At 56.9% G+C, this 13,033-nt stretch overlaps 1 protein-coding gene across 7 annotated transcripts in view; it reads right to left on the bottom strand.

The window, feature by feature from the left end:
* The window catches only part of PCGF3 (polycomb group ring finger 3), a 61,815-nt gene that overhangs the window by 38,244 nt on the left and 10,538 nt on the right, over positions 1 to 13,033 (bottom strand). For 6 of the 7 annotated variants that reach the window (XM_025385156.1, XM_025385158.1, XM_025385159.1 and 3 more), the window contains exons 2-3: positions 499 to 537; positions 57 to 197 (exon numbers count right to left, since the gene is read on the bottom strand). The gene's annotated coding sequence lies outside the window, so the exon portion shown is untranslated. Of the gene's footprint in view, positions 1 to 56; positions 216 to 498; positions 538 to 13,033 lie in introns of all 7 variants that reach the window. The other variant, XM_025385154.1, reaches the window with a different exon arrangement.

The following is a 13,033-nucleotide window of genomic DNA, read 5'->3' as shown; positions in this document are numbered from 1 at the left end:
AACAGGGCTGGGCAAGGAGTCAGCAGCACCTCCGGGGTCGGGGACCTGGGCCTCACCTCCGCTAGACGTCCGCGTGTCCGTCCCTCTGCCGGGGCATGGAGGCTTCAGGCCAGCACTCCCACGCGACGCTGCCTCCTGGCTCCGCACGCGGGCTCGCTTCTGCACCCTCCTTCCGGCCCTGGCTCTTTTTCCATTTTCTAGCACAGAAATGGCACCTGTTAGTTCACTTCGTGTCATGGCTGTGTGACTGCCACAACTCCGCCATTTAGACTAGAACTCGCAACCAAGCCCCACCGAGCAAAAGGCGGAATGGGGTCAATCAGAAGTACTGACCGCGAGAAAAGCTAAGGACCCACGCACGGCTCCAGCCTGTCCTCAGAGCCGGCGTTTAAGAGGCGCTGCAAGGCATGGCGACCACATGCACAAAGCGTGGTCTCGGCAAAGTCCGGCAGTTCACAGGCGCGGAAAGAGGAGGGCAGTCGGCCTACGTGCACTTACCTGAGCACGACGCCTGGGGTCCCTGCTACATTGTGACGCCTGCGGAGAAAAAGCACAACAGGGTTACCCTTGGACTGCAGGCGGACGGCCCCCACCCCACCGCGGTACCAAGCCTTGCTCGGTTACACTGGTCTGTTTGCTTAAAACAGGGACCGTGAAGAACAGGCTCTACCTGGGAGGCCTAAGGCATCAGAGACAGCAGGAGTGGGCACGCGGCCCACGGGGGTGGGGGGCAGCTGGGGGCCCCATCATGCTGTTTTGGGCCCAAGAGGAAGCTCTCGGGTGGAAGCTCCCCGGAGGAGGGGTGAATTTCAGGGGTGATCTGGGGAAATGCAGGGCCTCAGAGGCAAGGCAGTGAGGGCCGGGTCCACGAGGCAGCACGAGAGCCCCGCAGTTCTGCCGCTGTGCACAGAGCGCTGTGTTCTTTTTTTTTTTTTTTTTTTTTGAGATGGAATCTCGCTCTGTCGCCCAGGCTGGAGTGCAGTGGCCGGATCTCAGCTCACTGCAAGCTCCGCCTCCCAGGTTTACGCCATTCTCCTGCCTCAGCCTCCGGAGTAGCTGGGACTTACAGGCGCCCTCCACCTTGCCCGGCTAGTTTTTTGTATTTTTTAGTAGAGACGGGGTTTCACCGTGTTAGCCAGGATGGTCTCGATCTCCTGACCTCGTGATCCGCCCGTCTCGGCCTCCCAAAGTGCTGGGATTACAGGCTTGAGCCACCGCGCCCGGCCCGAGCGCTGTGTTCTTTCCCAGTCACAGACCTGCCTGCGCCTGGCAGATGTACACCAAGGGCCCCAGTGCAGGCACTGAGCCTGGTACTGGGCTCAGCGGGGATGAGGACACGTGTGTTCTGTGGGGACAGGATGGTGACACGGCATGCACAGCGCTCCGTTGGGGCCAGGGAGGGCACCTGGGGCCGTAGACAGACAGGGAGGGGCAGGGTAGGGACATGGTCCCCACCTGAAAGATAGGCAGCAGGCACCATAGGACCCAGGGGACCACGTGGGGACCCCACCTCTGGGACGAGGCACCAGGGTGACTGCCATGCTGGGAAGGCTTCCCCAGGAACCTCGGTGGCCTCTCCCATGTTCCTGTCTGAGCTTGGGAAACGGGTGGCTGGGGTCAGACTGCGGAAAGTGGGGGCCTGGGATGACGTACAGTGTCTGTGGCTTACTGACAGAGATTAAATACTTTCACGCTCTTCATTTTCTACCCCATTTGTATCATTTCTACTCCAGTTTCCCATAACTGCACTTTTTATTAAATAGTCTTTGAAGCTCAGTTAACTTTTACATAAAAAGGGAGGAAGAAGGGAAAGAGTAGAGTCAGTCTTCCCAGGCAAGTATAAGGGGAGATCAGCAGGCATGTCTGAGGCTCTTGAGGGAGGGAGAAGAGAAACAAGATGAAGAGAATGAAGCCAGGCTCAAAGCCAGGCTTCCGGAACATTCTGCAACACTGGGAGCTTCCACATCTCCACTGCCCAACAGCACAGCTGCTGACCACACATGGTGTGGAGCACCTGAACTGTGGCTTGTGGGACTGAAGGATCTCATAATTATTATTCTTTTTTTTGAGACAGCGTCTTGCTCTGCCACCAGGCTGGAGTGCAGTGGCATGATCTTGGCTCACTGCAGCCTTGACCTCGTGGGCTTGAGCAATCCTCCCACCTCAGCCTCCTGAGTAGCTGGGATTACAAGCATGCACCACTACATCTGACTACTTTTTGTATTTTTAGTAGAGGGAGGGTCTCAGTCTGTTATCCAGGGCAGTTCACTGGCTGCGAACTTCTGGGCTCAAGTGATCCTCCTGCCTCAGTCTCCCAAAGTGCTGAGATTACAGGTGTGAGCCACCGTGCCCAGCCCATTTGTTTTTTTTTGAGATGGAGTCTTGCTCTGTCACCCACGCTAGAGTGCAGTGGTGCAATCTCGGCTCACTGTAACCTCCACTTCCCATGTTCAAGCGATTCTTGTGCCTCATCCTCCCAAGTAACTGGGATTATAGACGTCTGCCACCATGCCCAGCCTTTTGTATTTTTAGTAGAGACGGGGTTTTACTATGTTGCCCAGGCTGGTCTCGAACTCCTGGCCTCCAGTGGTCCGCCCACCTCAGCCTCCCAAAGTGCTGGGATTACAGGTGTGAGCCAACACACCTGGCCAACTGAATGAATTTTTAATTGTACTTAATTTTAATTAAACTGTGGCCAGTGGTTCCTGTGTTGGCTGGCACAGCTGGCGGCTCCTGACAGGGGTTCTGGGACTTCAGTGAAAACACAAGACGCAGACCTTGGAGCCAGCATTCTAATGAAGGCAGACAATCACTAACAAACAGGCCAATTATTTACTATGGTTAGAAGGCGACAAACGCAGCCATCCCTTGGTATCCGTGGGGGACTAGTTCCAGGACGCCGCTCTGATACCAAAATCCACAGGTGTTCAAGTCCTGGACGTGAAGTGGTGTCAAGTCTGCACAGAAGCTGCGCACGCCACCCCTCCGTGCGCTCTATGCCATCCCCAGATTACTTGCAACACTTAACATGCTGTAAACGCTGTATCAATAGTTGTTCTACTGTATTTCTAAGCTCTGCATTATTGTTATTGTTTTTTTTATATTATTATTATTGTTTTGGTTCCCAAACATTTTCAATCTGTGTTGACTGGACCCACGGATTCGGGGGAGCTGGCTGTGCACTATTAAACCGGGTGCACCTAAAGCAGGTGATGTCTGAGCACGGACAGGATATGATGAACTTGACCCTAATAAAATGGAAAGTTTACGTGAAACTGATAAGTTCCTAGAACAGTAATTTACCAGTATTGAGACCAGCAGAGGAAACCCAGAAAGTTCCAGAATGGTCAGAAAGTCCATTCCAAGACAGCGCCAGGCCCCGGAGGGCTGCAGGTGGTTTCACCAGATGCTCAGGGCACAAACAATTCAGTCTCAAACTCTTCTTGGAGAACTCATGCTAAGAGCCTGACATAACCAGACCCTGACAAGGGCAGACGGCAAGAACTCAACATTAACCTCACCAGGAAACACAGAGGTAAAAATCCAAAGAAAAAGGTTAGTATACAATATACAAAAAGATAATCATTCTTGACAAACTCAGAGTCCTAGAAAACAAAGTGAGCTTAATGTGTATGGAAAAAAGATACAATTTATGACAAAAGATACAAGGAGAAAAATCACATGATCTTCCCAGCAGGTGCATAAAAATCATTTGACAAAATCATTATCCATTCATGATTTTAAAAAAACAAAACTCAGCTGGGCACAGTGGCTCAGGCCTGTAATCCCAGCACTTTGGGAGGCCAAGGCTGGCAGATCATGAGGTCAGGAGATGGAGACCATTCTGGCTAACATGGTGAAAGTCTGTCTCTACTAAAAAATACAAAAAATTAGCCAGGTGTGGTGGCACGTGCCTGTAGTCCCAGCTACTCGGGAGGCTGAGGCAGGAGAATCGCTTGAACCCGGGAGGCAGAGGTTGCAGTGAGCCGAGATTATGCCACTGCACTCCAGCATGAGCGTCAGAGCGAGACTCCATCTCAAAAACAAACAAACGAACAAACAAACAAAACACAAAACTCTTAGCAAACTAAGAAGAGAAGGAAATACCTTTAACCAAATAAATTTTCTGTTGAAGACCCTCAGCTGGTTGTGCAGTGGCTCACGCCTGTAATCCTAGCACTTTGGGAGGCCAAGGCAGGTGGATCACATGAGATCAGGAGTTCGAGACCAGCCCGGCAACGTGGTGAAACCCCGTCTCTACCAAAAATACAAAAAATTAGCTGGGCGTGGTAGCAGGCATCTGTGGTCCCAGCTACTCAGGAGGCTGAGGCAGGAGAATCACTTGAACCTGGGAGGCGGAGGCTGTAGTGAGCTGAGATGACTGCACTGCATTCCAGCCTGGGTGATAGAGTGAGACTTCATCTCAAAAAAAAAAAAAAAAAAGACACGGCCAGGTGCAGTTGCTCATGCCTGTAATCCCAGGACTTTGGGAGGCTGAGGCAGGCAGATCACCTGAGGTTGGGAGTTCGAGACCAGCCTGACCAACATAGAGAAACCCCGTCTCTACTAAAAATACAAAATCAGCCGGACATGGTGGCACGTGCCTGTAATCCCAACTTTTGGGGAGGCTGAGATAGGAGAATCGCTTGAACCTGGGAGGTGGAGGTTGTGGTGAGCTGAGATCGCGCCACTGCACTCCAGCCTGGGCAACAAGCCTGGGGAACTCCATCTAAAAAAAAAAAAAAAAAAAAAAGACACTAACACACACATCCTCTCAAAGTCTTATACAAGCATGTTCAAAGCAGCCCTTTTCCTAACAGCCCCAAACTGGAAACAAGCACCTAGTCCCTCAGGAGGCGGCTGATAAACACAGCGTAACCCCTCCCCACGCAGACGCGGCTCCGCAGTGAGAGTGAACACAGGCGCCCACGAAGCCACGGGGGAGGGGGGCAGACGCAGGAGCATGTTCCCACGCGCCACGCAATTCCAGAACAACAGCAAGTCTGGTGGGAGGATGCAGGCGGGATGCACAGTCCAGGCCGGACAGGGACTGGCCAGAGGGGCCTGAGGGAGGCCTGTGGGGACCGAGCTCTGGGCCAGCACTGCCAGCGAGTCCGCGAGTCTGTGAGACTGGACAGGGGTGAAAAGTCCCCAAACTGCACAATGAAACTGGTGAATTTTAGTGTGTATCTTACAATTAAAAATACAGACCACAAACATCGTTCCTGGTGCTGAAATTAGAAAAAAAAGCCAAACTCTCAGCTTGTATTAAACCATCCTACTCCAAAAATAACCAAGGCTGGGTGGGTGAGGACACTGGAAAAGGCGACCATGAACCTTTGGAGGTTGCTAAGGAGGGTATCGTCATGATTGTGGGTGAGGAAAAGATTTATGAGACAGAAAACAAAACTGACCATGAAGGAAATGACAAGTCAAAGAGAAGCACCCTGAGTTATCCAAAAGCACCATGGAGAAAAAAAGCCGAGGCCTGAGGGAAATTTTGGCAGTGCCTCCAGGGCCACAACCTAGACCAGGGCCTGGCCAACGTGGCTGCGTGCGCCGGTTTGTGGCCCCGCAGGGCCTGCTCCCACCACAGCAAACAGCGCCGCTCGTTGGAGGGAGGCCTGAGGCACACCATGATCACCATCTGCTCCCTCCCTCAGAGTTCGCCAGCCCCACTCTAGCCAATAGAGAGCTTCACAACAGAGAAACGTCAAATAAGCATGTTTTAAATGCTCAATTGTGTCAGTAAACTGAGAAATGCACGTTAAAAACCCAACGAGATGGCTGCTGACCCCGGCGTGCAGCAGCCACGGCCGCAGCACCCCGCGGCCCAGGTGTGCACCCGCGAGACCACTCCAGCCTCTGCCCCACAGCCCGTCCCGCCCACGGCCACCTGCTGCTGGTGGCCTGTTTCACTTCCATGGACACACAGTGGACGGGGCTGATCCTAACGATCCTAACCATGGCTCGGAAGAGGCTGGGATGACCTGAGGGTTAACTGGAGCCACAGAGAGCCTGGCAGAGAGTGGCTCCGGGGCTCCTGAGATGGGGAGGACAGTGAGGGGCCGGCTGGGGAAACTGAGGCAGCTCCAGGAGGCTCCGTCATCATCTGTGGTCACCTGCTGGGGAACCCGGGGACGAGTGCTAAGGCTGGACAGGAGGGGCAGCGACTCAGGTTTCCCCTGGGCAAATAAGAGCAAACCCATAGCAGCCCTCAGCAGCCCACAGAGCTGCGGCCCAGAGCCCATTCCTACTCCCTCCTCCACAGGGAAACGCAGCTCCGCCATGCACTGCGTCAGATGGTCCCGTGGGCCCCACAACCCCTCGGGGCTGCTGCCCCTCCTCCCAGCAGCCTACACACCCCACACCCCACGTCTAGTCCACAACTTCTCATTCGGTCTTAATTTATCATTTCCTGATATGCAGAGATTTAAACAAAAGCTTAAAGCTGGAAACAGAACTTCCCATGACTGTCACAGCTCCACGTGTGCACGCCTCACAACGCAGCCGGCGGTCCGCGATACGTGCCTCACACGGCCTCCGACACGGAGGGAGTCCTCGTCAAAACCAACCACAGAAGCGCAGGCTCTGGTGGCCTCAACAGTGCGGGAAGCGCCCGCCTGTGCCCGCATCTGCCTGCCTGCCCACGCCTGCAGTGTCACCAGGCCAGTTTCAGATCCCAAACTGCCTACTTCTCTCAGTGTACACAACTATTGGTATGTTTAAAGGCAAATGTATCAACACTAAGATAATAATTTCTTTTCTTTTCTTTTTTTTTTTTTTTGAGACAGAGTCTTGCTGTGTCACCAGGCTGGAGTGCAGTGGTGTGATCTCATCTCACTGCAACTTCCGCCTTCCAGATTCAAGCAATTCTCCTACCTCAGCCTCCCATGTAGCTGGGACTACAGGCGTGCACCACCATACCCAGCTAATTTCTTGTATTTTTAGTAGAGACGGGGGTGTCACTACACTGGCCAGGCTGGTCTCAACTCCTGACCTCAGGTGATCCGCCCACAAGGCCTCCCAAAGTGCTGGGATTACAGGTGTGAGCCACCACACCCGGCCCAAAGTGTTGGGATTACAGGTGTAAGCCACCACACCCGGCCCAAAGTGCTGGGATTACAGGTGTGAGCCACCACACCCGGCCCGAAGTGCTGGGATTACAGGTGTGAGCCACCACACTGGCCAAGAATAATTTCTCACAAAACACCTGGAGCGTTTTATGAATTAAATAAACAAAAGACAGACCTTGAACTGGCAGCTGCCACCCCACCCATCCAGACAGAGCATGGGCTCCGTCTTCTGGTCCACAGCCCCCACAGCACCACTGTCCACCAGGGTGCTCCATGGAGCTTCACCTTCCTGCCTGTGCTGCCGGCTGTGGTGGCCCGCCGGACTGAGCCCCTGACCTGGCCGGCATGGCCAAACATGGGCTCTGGTCTGGAAGAGCCTCCGGGGCCTTGGCTGCAGCCCCTGAGCCTCCCTGTCACCCACTTCCCTGTCTCTTGCAGCCGATCCCATCTCTTCGCTGTTGTCCCAAGGCCACATGGGCCTGACCACCCCCAGGGCTCCGCGCCCCCTCCTGGCTGACAACCACCACCTGTCTTGAGTCTGTCTGCCAGGGCTCTGCTGTTGGGCCCTGAAGTTCTCGAATTGCCCGGAACATTCCTTGACTGTTAACAGCAGCTGCTATGCCTGACACTTACAGTCCTGGGCAGACAGTAGCCCGCACCATCCTCACAGCTGCTGGGGAGGGGAGTGTGGCCCGGAGACCCCTGGATCCCTGGACGCCCCACGCACCTCCTCCCTCTGCTGACTCCACTCTGCCCTGTCCCCAGAACGCACTGCGGCCATGGAGACCACAGGCCTTCTAGGGGGCCAGCCAACCTGGGGTGCCGTGGGGCCTGACGCGTCACACACCAGACCTGGATCACACGGGCATCGTACTTAGCCCCTCGTGGCCTCACACAAGCCCCTGTGCTGTCCTTCAGGCCCAGGCTGCCCGCTCAGGTCTCGGCTCCATCCTCATCCAGCCAGCAGCCTCCGCTCCTGCGTCCTGAGGATCTTCTAGGAATCCGCCCTACGAGGCCCCTCCCCGGGGGTGAGGACCCTGCCCCACACAGCCAGACCAAAGGGGCTCCCGCACCGTCTGGAACCCTCTGTCTTTCCCGGTCAGACTCACAAGCTCCATGTCCACACAGCTCTCACTTTCACAGAGCCCCTCCCCCTTCCCGGGGGTGCGAAACCCGCCCCCTCCTCTGGTCTGCCCTGGGCTACCCTCTGGGCACCCCACTCTGGTCACTCACCTTCTCCTGCTTCCCGCGGGCATCTTCCAGATCTTTTTCCACCTCCCTCCTCTCAGCGATCACACCCAGGGCCAGCCCCTCCAGGTGCCACTTCCAGCCTCCGAAATGCACCCTCCCCTCCCCGGTGGACCTCAAGGTCACATGGCTCCATGGCTCCCGGCAACTGCAGCCGCTAGGAGCCTTCAGAAATGCACAGGGCACACGGCTGTCACCACACTCTTCAGACACATCCCGGCGTGGGCGGCAATGACGTGAGTGTGGATTCGGCGCGGGCGCAGCCCTGACGTGAATGGATGTGTCTCTGATGTCTCAGCGTGACATATGCCTTCCTCTCCACCTAGCTCAGACACCCCCAAAACACCCCGCACACCAGCCACGCTGCTGCCTGGAGCGGCCTCCGGCTCCTGTCATTTAGCTGCCGCTAACGGATGCTGGGAGGAGCCGCTGTCCTGAGTCGCGCCCACAGCACAGAGCCGTCTGGATAACACAGCGGCTTGTTTTGTTTTGTTTTGCAGTAAAACTCACATACACACGTATTCAGTATGATGAGCAAAGTGAAGGATGATATTAAGGAAAAACGTATCATCCTGAACACTCAGAGGCAATGGCCGTTCTCCGTGTAAGGACGTGTCCGTCCGTGTCTGTGGGTGTGTCCTTAAATAACACTGCATACGCACAGATGCTGCTCTCATACAGACGCTGTCCCACGCCCCGTGTGTCCTGCACTACGTGAGATGTGCTCTGATGCGGTTTCTGCAACGAAGGAGCTGCCACGGGCCTCTCCACGCCCACACGCAGAGCCACCCAACAGCCCAACCCAACCACCTCCCGCAGGCCTCTCTCCACGCCCACACGCAAAGCCAACCAACCCATCCGCCTCCCACAGGCCTCTCCCCATGCCCACACGCAGAGCCACCCATCCAACAGTCTCCCACAGGCCTCTCCACGCCCACACACAGAGCAACCCGTCCACCAGTCTCCCACGGGTCTCTCCATGCCCACACACAGAGTCACCCGTCCACCCATCTCTTGCGGGCCTCTCCCCATGCCCACATGCGGAGACACCCATCCACCCTTCTCCTGCAGGCCTCTCTCCACGCCCACACACAGAGTCACCCGTCTACCCACCTCCCACAAGCCTCTGCCCACCCACACACAGAGACACCCATCCACCCGTCTCCCATGAGCCTCTCTCCACGCCCACATACAGAGCCACCTGTCTCCCTAAGGATCCTACAGGCCCTGGGGCCTGCGTTCAGCAGCCCCGCTCACTGGGGGCTTCTCTGTCCTATGAGGGGAGTCCCGGGGGGCAGGGTGACCCCCAGTGAGTGCACTCTGCCCTTGCTCCGCCTCGCCCACAGCCTCCTCAGGCACCGACTCCCTCTCTCCTCCGCTGTCCACCCCGGCACCCTCTGCAGCCTGGACGCCTCGGCCCCCTCCCCCATCTGGCTGACTGCCCAGCCCAGGCTTCCTCTGGGGGGACTCTGCCAGGAGGAAGAGGCGGCATCACAAGCCCACCCCTGGGGCACATTTTCTTCTGCCACCCATGTCTTAGGACAGCCTTGAAGTTTCTGTTGTTTGTGAGTCAGTTTTGCTGAGTTATGAACTTTCCAGAAAACAGCTCCTGAGACTCACAGGCACAGAGCTGCAGGCATGTCCTGTGCTGCATGGAGCAGCCCCACTGGGGAGCACGGAGAGTCAGGGCCTGCACTGCTGCAGCGTGCAGCGAGGTTGGTTTCACACACACCCATGAAGTTGTCACCACTGCCCGACAGGCAGCGTTCCCTCCCCAGTGTCCTCAGCCTCGAGGGTGCCCAGCCCAGGTGGGAGGGACGGTGCCACGTGGAGTCCCGTCTGCTCCACACCTCCCGTCTGAGCTCCTGCTGCCCATGGGGTCATCCTCTCCTTTTCGCTGTCCTCGGCCACTCCCTGGCCCATGCCAGAGCTCACGTCCAAGTGGTGAAACCCGCCCAGGACAGCCTTCTCCAAGCCACCCTCCCACTAATTCACCCTCTAGACAAGTCTGAGCAGCATCTTAGAGACAGAAATCTGACACGTCCTCCTGACAGCAGAGCAGGGCCTCACCCTCTGCTTCCCGTGCCAGCGCGGTCACGTCGGAACCACATCCATTCACGTCGGGACTGCGTCCATGCCGGGTCCACACGCACGTCATCACCCGTCCACGCGGGGTCCTGTTCACGTTGGGGCTGCATCCACGCCAGGTCCACAGGCACGTCATCGCCCATCTACGCAGGTCCACATGCACGTCATCGCCCATCCACGCGGGGTCCTCACGCACGTCATCGCCCGTCCACGCCAAGGTCCACACACACATCATCGCCCGTCCACGCCAGGTCCATGTGCACGTCATCGCCTGTCCACGCGAGGTCCTGTTCACGTCAGGGCTATGTCCATGCGGGGTCCACATGCACATCACCCATCCACGTGGGGTCCTGTTCACGTTGGGGCTGCGTCCACATCAGCTGCGCCCTCCTCCCAGCCATGCACAAGGCTCCCTGGCAGGAGGCCCTACCCACTCACAGGTGGGCCAGCTCCTGTCCACCAGACAAGAGACCCTGCACCTCTCTGCACGGGCTGCCCCACCTCCTGGAGCTGAAACCACTCTGCCGCCCTCCCTTGTGGCACTGTGTCCTCCCGCACAGTCACCCTCCTCGGTGACACATGGGTGCTCCTCCTGCAGTCACCCTCCTCAGTGACACACGGGTGCTTGTGCGGCCCGGCCCCCTCGTGCACGGCACACTCTGGCAGCAGGGCCACATCGGCATCCTCATGAGGGGACAGTGCGTCCAGGGCTGTCACTCAGGAGGCAAAGGCCGTCCAGTCAACGCCAGAGGCACCCCTGCCTTCACCAACGGGCTCTGCAAAACTTGTTTTCATTTATTTTCACAAAAATGACCACACTGCTGAAACTGGCCCCACAGATGCCCCCAACCCAACACCCGCTGTTCACAACACTGTGAGCTACACCACAGCTACGATCCCAGACACATTCCCATCATCCGGACAGTCCCTTCCTGTGTAATGCAACCCTCATGCCCCCACTGCCAAGGGAGGGAGCTGGGCTGGGGTCCCTTCCATGCCTGCGGCAGCACATGGACAAGGCCCAGCCAGGCCACTGGACGCCTCGAGCTCTGTCTCCGCACCTGGTCCACTTCGGTCTTTCCACGGCCGGCCTGACCCCAAACGCCCCGTCTGCACCGCCCTGCGCCTCCAGCTCTGCTGCAGCCCTCGGCACCTGCCAAACTCACACAGCGTCCCTTCTCCACCTCCCTATGACATGAACGCCTTGCTCCTGTTCCCTGACAGGACCCCACGTGGCACCTGCACCACAGACACACACGGCTCCCTCGCCAACCCGTGCTGAGGACAGAGGACGCAGGGAGGCGGCTCACAGCAGCCAGGGAGGTACAGACACAAACCACTCTCCAGCACCACCACGTCCCTGAGCTGCCCCTGGCGAGAAGACAGTCCAGGCACCGAGGGTTCTCATCAACCTCGTGTGGACACGCAGAACCGCACCACAAGCACTCTCTGCTCCTTCCCGCTGGAGAGGAGCCAGGTTAGGAGGAAAAGGGAACTTTGCATGGTTCTCTGAACAGCTATGTCACCCTGAAAGTTTTTTTAAGAAAATGAAAAACAGCTGGGCGCAGTGGCTCACGCCTGTAATCCCAGCACTTTGGGAGGCCGAGATGGGCAGATCACAAGGTCAGGAGTTCAAGACCAGTGTGACCAACATAGTGAAACCCTGTCTCTACTAAAAATACAAAAAGTAGCCAGGCGTGGTGGCGGGCGCCTGTAATCCCAGCTCCTCAGGAGGCTGAGGCAGGAGAATTGCTTGAATCTGTATAGCAGAGGTTGCACTGAGCCGAGATCGTGCCATTGCACTCCAGCCTGGGCGACAGAGCAAGACTCTATCTCCAAAAAAACAGAAAATGAAAAACAATGATATAACATGACAGTGCTTTGAATTTAATTCTCAAAAGGGTTCCGTGTCTAGAAAGACAGTAAGAATCCCTGCCAGGAACTGACCCCAGGCAATAAAGTCGCTTCCCCCATGGCCCAGCCCCTACCGTGGCCACGAAGCTCTCAGAGGGCCATGGGTTCCTGCCCACGCCTGCGACATCGAGCCCCCCCACCCGGTCCTTGCCTCCTAGCCCCACTCAGGGTCCTGCCTGCATTAGAGCAGCCGGGCCCCCAACCCCCAGCCAGAGCCAGCCGACCCCATCTCCATGGACCACGGTGCTGTGGGGGCCACGCACACAGCACGGAGCTCACACGAACAGGGCTGAGACCAGACAGGCCTCACTGCTGGGCTGACATTTCTCAGTAGGTGGGATTACAGGCAAGCGCTAGCTCTCATTTCTTAAATTAAGTGTTTATACAAATATTTGAGTTTGTACAAAGACCTGAGGTACATTCACTAAGGTGGGACCCAGAGAAGAGTCACTACCAGCCTCAGAGTGCAGCCCAGTGACATCCCCCTTCAACACAGGCCCCGCAGGCCTGCAGCCGTCCAGGAGGCCCAGGCAGGTTACACCAGGGAGCTGGGGGCGCTTCAGCAGCCTGGCCGCCAGTGCCGCCCCCGGGACTGCCCCACAGACTCCCGACTCCACGTTTCCTCTCCAGGCACCTCCAGCCCAACCCTGCCTTGAACTCCCATCCAGACGTCTGACGGCTGCACGTCAGTGGGCGGCCGGCACATC

The sequence above is a fragment of the Theropithecus gelada genome, chromosome 5 (assembly GCF_003255815.1).
Source record: "Theropithecus gelada isolate Dixy chromosome 5, Tgel_1.0, whole genome shotgun sequence".
Taxonomy (NCBI): domain Eukaryota; kingdom Metazoa; phylum Chordata; class Mammalia; order Primates; family Cercopithecidae; genus Theropithecus; species Theropithecus gelada.
The sequence above is the reverse complement of the archived record's forward strand: the minus strand, read 5'-3'. Positions and strand labels throughout refer to the sequence as shown.